We start from the raw sequence: 12,625 nt of genomic DNA, 5'->3' as shown, positions 1-12,625 counted from the left end.
ACGATGGCAATTCCTCCTCCTGGTTTGATGTTTCAGTCCCTGCGGGTAATCTTGTAGCCGTCCGGGATGGCTATGGTTATGTCTGGCACTGAGGAGGCATTCATCCAGGTCTTCGTCAGGAAGGCGATGTCCGGGGAGGGTGAATCGAGTAGGTCCCAGAGTTTGACAGAATGCCTGTGGACTGAGCGGGTGTTGAGTAGTATGCATCTGAGATGATTGTTGTTTACTTTGGTCAGAGGGGCAGGACGTGCAGGTGTGCACTGGCTGGTGTATCTGCAGTTTTGGCAGGCGAAGGGTCCGTGGGTGAGCTTTGGGGTGGCCTGGAAGTAGATGGAGGTTCGTCCAACGTTGAGTGCATGTAGGGTGTTAGTGTCGTAGCGGCGTCGGGAGTTTTGGCTCTCGCAGGGACCAGTGGGTATGGCGCTGGGCACGGTCCAGGCGCGGACTGGCCAGACGGGCTCGCCTTAGACACGCCTGTGGCACGCCAGCGGTGCGACCGAGCAGCGGCCGCCATTTAGAAGGGGGGAGGGTCAATCAGCTGGTAGGCTGAATGGGCAGTGGAGGGGCGGGCCATAGGGCATCAACTGCGGGAAACGGCGACCGGCGGACGGAGAATGCGGACTGAACACCAACACAACAATAGCCCTAGCAAACGCAAGTAAAGGATCACACACAGGAATGAGGAAGAAATACAGCAGTGATGGAGGGAAAAAAATGATTACACTTCAGGCACAACTGGCAATCAGGGGACTCGAACCCTCTCAGGAAGGGGAGAGGAGGCTCCGCGGTGGGTGATTGGTTGCGGAGCTGCTGGAGGAAAGAGTGTGTCCTTGGCCTGGGTCAGAGGACTCACTCCGACCAATTGGACTTTTTGTTTCTAAATATCTGATACGATTGTGATCTGAAGTTACCTTGCAATGTCAGTGGTTTTGGTTTGGTACTTTTTGTATCAAATGATTTTACATCTAGCTGGTCCACTTCTCAATCTCCCAGTTTATGATGCTCATTCTGCAACTGTTTGGAAGCAGAGAACGTCTTATAACTTTTTGCCCGGCCTACCATGTAGCCAGGAGGAAATAGATTCATCCCATCTGCCTCTACCCGGGCTCTTGCCACTACCTGCCTGCTTTAAAAATTTTGCAATCAATCATAACACTTGTATAGCGCGCTACTCACCCGGAAGGGTCTCAAGGCGCTTCGGGGAGGGGGGCCGCTACTGCTCGAACAGCCAGGTCTTGAGTTGTCTCCTGAAGGCGAGGTGATCCTGGGTCAGTCGAAGGTGGATGGGGAGGGAGTTCCATGTCTTGGCAGCCAGGTAGGAGAAGGATCTGCCTCCGGCGGTGGCTCTTCGGATGCGTGGTACAGCGGCGAGGGCGAGGCTGGCGGACCGTAGCTGTGATACTTCTCTGCCAATTGTTTTAACCATAAGTCGATATTCATATTGTGTGTGTGGCTTATTAAGAAATGTTTAGGCCTGCTGCTGTAGGAATTTCTAAATTCCATTTAGGACAAATCCTATTAGCCTCCGGACCTATTTGAGGCAGACCCTGCTCAAAAAATATGTGTGCTGGGTGCACATTTTGGAGGGAGGCTATGGACTAGCTTGCCAGAAAGACCCCAAAGGACGTACAAAGAGACAGACAATATACCATTGATTAAAAGTCAATGCTATTAGATCCCACAGAAAGGTACCTGAAACTTTGATATAGCAGGCAGTGATGCTGAAGCAGAGGTGTTTTGTATGCATTGCAGTCTTTCTAGAGTTTCAGTGTGGTTCCTGCATAGAGGGTGTTGCCGTAGTCCAGCCTGCTTCTGACAAGGGCTTGTGTGACCGTCCTTCTGATTTTGGTGGTATCCATCTGTAGATCTTGCGGAGCCTGCTGAGGGTGTTGAAGCAGGAAGAGGAGACATCGTTGACTTGCTGGGTCATAGAGACCTTTGAGTACAGGATGAACCCCAGGTTTCGAGCATGGTTGGTTAGTGTAGTGGCGGTGCCCAGCGAGGCCGGCCACCAGGAGTTGTCCCATGCGGAAAGGATGGAGCCAAAGATGAGGACTTCCGTCTTGGCAGAGTTCAGTTTCAGGCAGTTAGTCTTCATCCATTTTGCGACGGCCTTAATTCCCTCGTAGAGATTGGATTTGTCAGTGGCTGGGTTCTTGGTGAGGGAGATGATCAGTTGGATGTCTTCAGCGTACGAGATGATGTTGAGGTAGTGTGCTCGGATGATGTTGGCGAGAGGTGCCATGTAGATGTTGAAAAGGGTCAGACTGAGGGAGGATCCTTGGGGTACGCCGCAGGTGAGCGTGGCGGCTTTGGATCGGAATGGGGCGTGGCAGACTCTCTGGGTCCTGCCGGTGAGGAAGGAGGTGATCCAGTTCAAGGTTTTGTCCCGGATCCCTGCGTCTTTGAGGCGTGTGCACAGGGTGTGGTGGCAGACGGTATCGAAGGCAGCGAGAGGTCCAGGAGGATGAGGACCGTGGTTTCGCCTTTGTCCAGCAGAGTCCTTCTGTCATCGGAGGCAGCAATGAGGGCGGTTTCGGTGCTGTGATTGCTTTGGAAGCCAGATTGGGAAGAGTCCAGGATGTTGTTCTCTTCATGGAAGTGGCTCAGTTGTCTGTTGGCCATCTTCTCAATGACTTGCGCCGGGAACGGGAGCAGGGAGATGGATCAAACTTTTTTGAGGTCCTTTGGGTCTGCCTTGGGATTCTTGAGTAGGGTGTTGATCTCGGCGAGTTTCCAGCTCTCTGGGAAGGTGGCAGTCTCAAAGGAACTGTTGATGATCTTCCGGAGGTGGGTCAGGGGACTCACTCTGACCAATTAGACTTTTCGTTTCTAAATATCTGATACGATTGTGATCTAAAGTTACCCTGCAATGTCAGTGGTTTTGGTTTGGTACTTTTTGTATCAAATGATTTTACATCTAGCTGGTCCACTTCTCAATCTCCCAGTTTATGATGCTCATTCTGCAACTGTTTTGAAGCAGAGAACGTCTTATAACTTTTTGCCCGGCCTACCATGTAGCCAGGAGGAAATAGATTCATCCCATCTGCCTCTACCCGGGCTCCTGCCACTACTTGGCTGCTTTAAAAATTTTGCAATCAATCAATCAATCATAACACTTGTATAGCGCGCTACTCACCCGGAAGGGTCTCAAGGCGCTTGGGGGAGGGGGGCCGCTACTGCTCAAACAGCCAGGTCTTGAGTTGTCTCCTGAAGGCGAGGTGATCCTGGGTCATTTGAAGGTGGATGGGGAGGGAGTTCCATGTCTTGGCCGCCAGGTAGGAGAAGGATCTGCCTCCGGCGGTGGCTCTTCGGATGTGTGGTACGGCAGCGAGGGCGAGGCTGGCGGACCGTACCTGTGATACTTCTCTGCCGATTGTTTTAACCATAAGTCGATATTCATATTGTGTGTGTGGCTTATTAAGAAATGTTTAGGCCTGCTGCTGTAGGAATTTCTAAATTCCATTTAGGACAAATCCAATTAGCCTCAGGACCTATTTGAGGCAGACCCTGCTCAAAAAATATGTGTGCTGGGTGCACATTTTGGAGGGAGGCTATGGCCTAGCTTGCCAGAAAGACCCCAAAGGACGTACAAAGAGACAGACAATATACCATTGATTAAAAGTCAATGCTATTAGATCCCACAGAAAGGTACCCGAAACTTTGATATAGCAGGCAGTGATGCTGAAGCAGAGGTGTTTTGTATGCATTGCAGTCTTTCTGGAGTTTCAGTGTGGTTCCTGCATAGAGGGTGTTGCTGTAGTCCAGCCTGCTGCTGACAAGGGCTTGTGCGACCGTCCTTCTGATTTTGGTGGTATCCATCTGTAGATCTTGCGGAGCCTGCTGAGGGTGTTGAAGCAGGAAGAGGAGACATCGTTGACTTGCTGGGTCATAGAGACCGTTGAGTCCAGGATGAACTCCAGGTTTCGAGCGTGGTTGGTTAGTGTAGTGGCGGTGCCCAGCGAGGCCGGCCACCAGGAGTCGTCCCATGCGGAAAGGATGGAGCCAAAGATGAGGACTTCCGTCTTGGCAGAGTTCAGTTTCAGGCAGTTAGTCTTCATCCATTTTTCGACGGCCTTAATTCCCTCGTGGAGGTTGGATTTGTCAGTGGCTGGGTCCTTGGTGAGGGAGATGATCAGTTGGATGTCTTCATCGTACGAGATGATGTTGAGGTAGTGTGCTCGGATGATGTTGGCGAGAGGTGCCATATAGATGTTGAAAAGGGTCAGACTGAGGGAGGATCCTTGGGGTACGCCGCAGGTGAGCGTGGCGGCTTTGGATCGGAATGGGGGGTGGCAGACTCTCTGGGTCCTGCCGGTGAGGAAGGAGGTGATCCAGTTCAGAGTTTTGTCCCGGATCCCTGCGTCTTTGAGGCGTGTGCGCAGGGTATGGTGGCAGACGGTATCGAAGGCAGCGAGAGGTCCAGGAGGATGAGGACCGTGGTTTCGCCTTTATCCAGCAGAGTCCTTCTGTCATCGGAGGCAGCAATGAGGGCGGTTTCGGTGCGGTGATTGCTTTGAAAGCCGGATTGGGAAGAGTCCAGGATGTTGTTCTCTTCATGGAAGTGGCTCAGTTGTCTGTTGGCCATCTTCTCAATGACTTGCGCCGGGAACGGGAGCAGGGAGATGGATCAAACGTTTTTGAGGTCCTTTGGGTCTGCCTTGGGATTCTTGAGTAGGGTGTTGATCTCGGCGAGTTTCCAGCTCTCTGGGAAGGTGGCAGTCTCAAAGGAACTGTTGATGATCTTCCGGAGGTGGGTCAGGGGACTCACTCTGACCAATTAGACTTTTCGTTTCTAAATATCTGATACGATTGTGATCTAAAGTTACCCTGCAATGTCAGTGGTTTTGGTTTGGTACTTTTTGTATCAAATGATTTTACATCTAGCTGGTCCACTTCTCAATCTCCCAGTTTATGATGCTCATTCTGCAACTGTTTTGAAGCAGAGAACGTCTTATAACTTTTTGCCCGGCCTACCATGTAGCCAGGAGGAAATAGATTCATCCCATCTGCCTCTACCCGGGCTCTTGCCACTACTTGGCTGCTTTAAAAATTTTGCAATCAATCAATCAATCATAACACTTGTATAGCGCGCTACTCACCCGGAAGGGTCTCAAGGCGCTTGGGGGAGGGGGGCCGCTACTGCTCAAACAGCCAGGTCTTGAGTTGTCTCCTGAAGGCGAGGTGATCCTGGGTCATTTGAAGGTGGATGGGGAGGGAGTTCCATGTCTTGGCCGCCAGGTAGGAGAAGGATCTGCCTCCGGCGGTGGCTCTTCGGATGTGTGGTACGGCAGCGAGGGCGAGGCTGGCGGACCGTACCTGTGATACTTCTCTGCCGATTGTTTTAACCATAAGTCGATATTCATATTGTGTGTGTGGCTTATTAAGAAATGTTTAGGCCTGCTGCTGTAGGAATTTCTAAATTCCATTTAGGACAAATCCTATTAGCCTCAGGACCTATTTGAGGCAGACCCTGCTCAAAAAATATGTGTGCTGGGTGCACATTTTGGAGGGAGGCTATGGACTAGCTTGCCAGAAAGACCCCAAAGGACGTACAAAGAGACAGACAATATACCATTGATTAAAAGTCAATGCTATTAGATCCCACAGAAAGGTACCTGAAACTTTGATATAGCAGGCAGTGATGCTGAAGCAGAGGTGTTTTGTATGCATTGCAGTCTTTCTGGAGTTTCAGTGTGGTTCCTGCATAGAGGGTGTTGCTGTAGTCCAGCCTGCTGCTGACAAGGGCTTGTGCGACCGTCCTTCTGATTTTGGTGGTATCCATCTGTAGATCTTGCGGAGCCTGCTGAGGGTGTTGAAGCAGGAAGAGGAGACATCGTTGACTTGCTGGGTCATAGAGACCGTTGAGTCCAGGATGAACTCCAGGTTTCGAGCGTGGTTGGTTAGTGTAGTGGCGGTGCCCAGCGAGGCCGGCCACCAGGAGTCGTCCCATGCGGAAAGGATGGAGCCAAAGATGAGGACTTCCGTCTTGGCAGAGTTCAGTTTCAGGCAGTTAGTCTTCATCCATTTTTCGACGGCCTTAATTCCCTCATGGAGGTTGGATTTGTCAGTGGCTGGGTCCTTGGTGAGGGAGATGATCAGTTGGATGTCTTCATCGTACGAGATGATGTTGAGGTAGTGTGCTCGGATGATGTTGGCGAGAGGTGCCATATAGATGTTGAAAAGGGTCAGACTGAGGGAGGATCCTTGGGGTACGCCGCAGGTGAGCGTGGCGGCTTTGGATCGGAATGGGGGGTGGCAGACTCTCTGGGTCCTGCCGGTGAGGAAGGAGGTGATCCAGTTCAGAGTTTTGTCCCGGATCCCTGCGTCTTTGAGGCGTGTGCGCAGGGTGTGGTGGCAGACGGTATCGAAGGCAGCGAGAGGTCCAGGAGGATGAGGACCGTGGTTTCGCCTTTATCCAGCAGAGTCCTTCTGTCATCGGCGGCAGCAATGAGGGCGGTTTCGGTGCGGTGATTGCTTTGAAAGCCGGATTGGGAAGAGTCCAGGATGTTGTTCTCTTCATGGAAGTGGCTCAGTTGTCTGTTGGCCATCTTCTCAATGACTTGCCCCGGGAACGGGAGCAGGGAGATGGACCAAAAGTTTTTGAGGTCCTTTGGGTCTGCCTTGGGATTCTTGAGTAGGGCGTTGATCTCGGCGTGTTTCCAGCTCTCTGGGAAGGTGGCAGTCTCAAAGGAACTGTTGATGATCTTCCGGAGGTGGGTCAGGGGACTCACTCTGACCAATTAGACTTTTCGTTTCTAAATATCTGATACAATTGTGATCTAAAGTTACCCTGCAATGTCAGTGGTTTCGGTTTGGTACTTTTTGTATCAAATGATTTTACATCTAGCTGATCCACTTCTCAATCTCCCATTTATAATGCTTATTCTGCAACTGTTTGGAAGCATAGAATGTCTTCTAACTTTTTGCCCGGCCTACCATGTAGCCAGGAGGAAATAGATTCATCTCATCTGCCTTTACCCGGGCTCTTGCTACTACTTGCCTGCTTAAAGAATTTTGCAAAGTGATACTTCTCTGCCAATTGTTTTAATCATAAGTCGATATATTCATATTGTGTGTGTGGCTTATTAAGAAATGTTTAGGCCTGCCGCTGTAGGAGTTTCTAAATTCCATCTAGGACAAATCCTATTAGCCTCAGGACCTATTTGAGGCAGACCCTGCTAAAAAAACATGTGTGCCGGGTACACATTTTGGAGGAAGGCTATGGAGTAGCTTGCCAGAAAGACCCCAAAGGACGTACAAAGAGACAGACAATATACCATTGATTAAAAGTCAATGCTATTAGATCCCACAAAAGGTACCTGAAACTTTGATATAGCAGGCAGTGATGCTGAAGAGCAGTCATAGCTGCAATGGGCTCTATCAACTAATACATTACCAGCCTTAACCATTCTACATCATTCCCCTGTATCAGAGAGTCCTGAGATCCCTGCAAAGGGTATTCGAGAATCCACCAGCCCCCGACTGGAACAACTTCCCACTTTAACATCCATATATATTCTGTTATGTCTTCATAGAGACAAATATAAGAAGAATTATGTGGTACTAAAACATTGCATCTCAAAATTCAGATAGCTATCTGTTGGATCTTCAAACAGATAATTATGCTAAGTAAAAAAGTGCCCACATGTAACAGGGAGACTGATCATACGTATAAATGTGAATTAGAGTGAACTAGATGTAACATTTGCTACCTCATACTTTCAACTCCTGCTATTGGTCTTAGGAGTCATGAAAGCTGATACAGGAGGAAATGTTTACTATTTTTAGTTTTCACCAGCTGCGGCACATGCAGGAAAAAGTGGTGGGGTGGGGTTGGAGGGATTTGACAGATGACTATGAGTGAAAATGTAATAAATAATACATTTTTCCTCGTCGTCTTCTCCCCAGGCCCAACCATACCACAACTCTTACCTGCACGGGCCGTGGCTGTTTTTCACTCCTTACCACTCTCCCTAACTTTCTAGCATCCAATAGAAGAGTACTAAATGGCTCAAGGTGGGCCAATGGGTCAACCCTTGTTTATTATTGAGACTCAAAGATGCAAAATGTCACTTCTTCTACTCTTGATATTTAGGTAGATTGTTGTTCTCAATAATAAGATGAAAAATAAAAGTGGAAAACAACATAAACACAAGGCAAAACAATAATAGTGCAAAAAACACAAAAGCAAAAAAATCTAGGATGCCTGAATTAGGCACCAGCTCGAGGACAAACATTTTACTCTTGTGAACGTTTAGAGAGCAGGAAGCTGTTATTTCTGCGCGAAATGGAGGCACAAATAAGTAATTGGAAACATTCGGACATAGCATGGCTAAGCTAAATGGCTGCCAAATCTGTAAAGAAAGAAAGATCATAATGCGAACTATGAAGTGGGCAGGAAGACTGCAGGCACTCCAGCATGATAACCATAATGAACTTAAATAAGGAATGCCTGAAAACGGGTGACACTAAAGCTCACACAAACTTGGACAGGAAAAAGCATCATATAATATAATAATAGGAAGGGAATAAAGGAGAGAAATGGAGGAAAACACGATCAAATAAGGGAGCTGGCTGCCTCAGGCAAGATGAAAAAATAAATACCCACATTAGAAATGAAGGGACAGATTGACCACAATCATTATGTTCAAGTTCAGGATTTGAGCGAAAAAAGGTAAATAACTCTGCTTTAGATGGGAGTACTTAAAAAAAAGACAATCGGTTTTCAAAATAGGAAAAAAAAATACAACCGATGATAAACCCCGAAAATGACTGAATTAGAATAGTTTGCAAACACTGCTAGGACACAAAAAAAACTATGACTCAGAGGAGAGGGATCTCGAAATTAAATAATACAATATTACACTATTTCTCACAAAGAAATGTCACTTTCACTCTGTTAGAAGACGTTAAAATGGTAATAGTGGACCCAAGGTGCCTAGTTCTACTAATACGGCTCACAGTGATGCCCTGCGCTGTGTACACCTTCATTGAATGTGCCTGCCGCAGAACATGACCGTGTACCAGATTACAAAAAATATGCTTTCCATACAGATGTAAATTCATAAGTTATCGCCTGTGCTAGGGAGAGTGCAGCTGTGAGAGACAAAGCCACAATATTATACCTTGGTTCAATCTGGGCCATATTTACAAGAGCTTTGCATCACCAGAACGTCACTTTTTGTGATGTTCTGGTGGCGATAAGCCCTTCGCCTTATTTACAAGGTGTGTTTAAGTCACTTAACATGGCTTAAGGCTACCTCGTGCATAAGGCCCCCTTTCATGAAGCACTTAGCATGAAAGGGGCAGGCAATGGGTGTTGCGGTGGCTGTTCAACCGCAAAGCCCATTTCTTTTTGATGCAGCCTCCTATTTACAAGGGTGACGTAAATAGGAGGCAGTGCCAAAAATAAGACCAGAGAAAACCTGGTCTTAACCTGGTGAAACGAGGAGAAATTATACATTTCTTCTTGTTTTTGCTGTTTCTATGTGTGCTGCATTCTTCAGCACACATAGAAACAGCAAATCTACACTAGTGATTGTTTATGCGTAGAAAAATGGAAACAATCATAAAAAAATGAAAAATAATAACTTCTGTGTGTGCTGCAGCACACATAGAAGTTACAAATTACATTACTGATTGTTTATGTGCAGGAAGGGACACATTCCTGCACATGAAAAATCAATCCCTGCAATGCAGGCAGCCTTGCACTATAGTCCGAGGCCATGATCATCATATATATCAAGGAGGGAGTGGAGAGAGGGAGTGTTCAATGGAATCAAACTCCCCTGGCTACAATTCATAAGCAAATGGAATCCACCCACAAGTCATTAAGTGAAACAAGATGGATGATCTTTGTGGTGATGTGTTTCCTACAGTGGTGGGAAGCACATTGTGTTTTTTAAATACCCCTCACACACCAAAAGGGCCCTTGGTGTCATGCTTCATCATAGGGGTCTTCGCACCCATCTACGGAGTGCAGCGTGCTACTAACCTCCGAATACGCGGGAGCACCTGATATAAACACTATGGGGGTCATTAAGATGATGGGCAGACTTTATCCACCTGTCATCCTATCGGATAAAGGGACCTCCCGCCATAAGGGTGGGGGTCCCATGAGGGGAATTAGGATGCGCCCACCACAGTGGCGGGCGCATCCTGTATTTTTAACATTGCGGCGGGCGGTGCTGAATGCCCCACCCGCCGCAATGTCAAAAATACATGTTGTGCATTTCAAAGCACAATGTGACAGGCACCGCGCGGTGCCTGCCACATTGTCCTTTGAAATGCAGGGGGGTACCATAGGCACCCCCCATGTGCACCTCCCACCCCCCCCCGGAGTCCTTGGGGGTCCGCAATGGCTCAGGCCTATTCTCATAAGCCATTTCCAAGTAATTGTTAGGGAAGGACGAAACAATGTAACGGATGTCATACTTGCTATCTAGAAGTCCGAGGCGTCATGAGCCTTCAGGGAGGACGAAGGGGACTCTGTGCTATTAAAGCACTCTGTGTGAAAAAAATGGCATTCAGAGAATACTCTACATTTACTTGATAGATGCAGCCAAAAGTCTTGTGGAAGCGGCTTTGCCGTACTTACATACGTGTGGATACTACCTCACCCGACCGTCCCCTCATCGGCTCCGTGGATAGTGAGGAAGCGGGCGAGGATCATTTTTTATGCTACCCTTAACTGGTTGATTCGTTTACTGTACCCGCATGGCCACATAACCGCAGTAAAGCCCTTGTAATGAAAACCGATAGAGCCTACGAAAAGGAGCGCGGTACTGTTTTGAGTTGTGACTAGATCGCTACACATTGTGTTAGCTGCGGTTCCGGCAGAAGCTGGTAGCGTATGGTGCCAGCCCTTGTACAGTGCCTCATCTTATGGAACAACGCATGCATCAAAAAGCATGCAGAGCTTGTGAGAGCTAGACTGCTGCAGTTATATCAAAAGTGGGAGATGACGTATGGTGCCAGCATACATTGAAAGTTGTCCGCACTCACTCTGCTTAGTGTGAAAGAGTAATGCGCAATAACGATGCCTGCATAATCAAGCGGGCAACAAATGAAAGTTGAAATGAAAACAAACAAAAGAGGTTATTAAGGAATTGTAAATGTTAATGTTGGACTAGACGAAAAATTTCCATCGGTGGAAATAATGATACACATATCCTTATTTATCATCAGATAACAGGCCAGATGGTAAAGACTATGGCACGGAACACATTTTTGAAACCCTCTTCCCCTGTAAAAGGACATATTGTCTCAATACACTGGTGCGAAGGGCTGCTCACATGTATGATTGTTAGGCATATTGCTAGACGTTTGTAAGAGTAAACAAGGTGGAAACCTTTACGTGGATAGTTGAGCACACTGTGAGTCCTAAGAGAGACGTTACATATATATATAACCAAAGTCATGTTGTGATCAGGCAAAATGACTCTAGGGAATATTGTCGTTTAGGCCCGTGGTGTTGGTACATAGACGGAATACCCAGCATTGTTATTTTTCCAGGAGGCCTGTGTCTGTTGGTAGTTGTTCTATGATAGTCCATTTTAGGTCATTAACCCCATGTGCTTCTGACAGGTAATGTGTTGCCATTTTTGTTGTACTCTTTTTACACCAGACATTGCTTTTGTGTTCTCCGATGCAGACTTTGACTGGTCGTGATGTCATCCCCACGTATTTCAAACCACACGGGCAAGTGATCATGTAGATGACATTGCAACTATTGCAGGTAGTGAACTTCCTCTGCTTCCATTCGTTGCCATTCCTGAACTTGGTCCATCTGCTCTTTTTGGTCAGGTGGCAGGCGCTACAGTTACTACACGGGTGGTGGCCTTGGATAGGTTGTAAATTGGGAGTTCTTGTAATCATTGCTATGTCTGCTCGTGGCCGCGTGTGGACTATCATGTCTTTGAGGTTTTTACCTCTTTTGTGTGCGAACAATGGTTTTCTATATTGCGATCTCCACAGTTCAAGATTCTCCAATGCTTATTCACCATTTTTGATATCCTATTGGAGTGGGTATTGTATGTGGTCACGCAGACGGGTCTTGCGTGTGGGTCCTTCAGAACCTTGTCTTCCAGGAGTGCCTCCCTGGTGTTATTGTATGCCCTCTTCATAGCCTTGCGTATGATGGGAGTTGGATAGTTCCTATGAGACAATCTGGTTTTAAGATTGGATGCTTGTTTATTGTAGTCTGTAAGGATGGTACAGTTACGATGGAGGTGGAGGAACTGTCCATAAGGGAGATTGTCGCGTAGATGATGCGGGTGAAAGCTGTCGTAGAGCAACAGACAGTTTCTCGCTGTAGGTTTGAAGTGTGTAGTAGTTTTCAAAACCCCATTGCTAGACCGGACATCATTGGCGTGAGTCTCCCTTCCATTTTTTACTGATTGCCTCCTTTGTTTTTTATATGTTTTGCTGGTTATATGCTTTGGGTACTGTGCCACTGCTATTCAGTGCCAAAGTGTAACTGCTCCCTATGTTAAATTGATGTACTAATTAGTGAATCCATGATTGGGTTATTTGATTTACTTGTCAGACCCTAGTACAGTGCACGATGTGTGCCCAGGGCTTGAAAATCACATGCTGTTGGTGGGCTTTCAGCACTGGCTGT

The sequence above is a fragment of the Lissotriton vulgaris genome, chromosome 4_1 (assembly GCF_964263255.1).
Source record: "Lissotriton vulgaris chromosome 4_1, aLisVul1.2, whole genome shotgun sequence".
NCBI lineage: Eukaryota > Metazoa > Chordata > Amphibia > Caudata > Salamandridae > Lissotriton > Lissotriton vulgaris.
Note: the sequence above shows the minus strand (reverse complement) of the source record.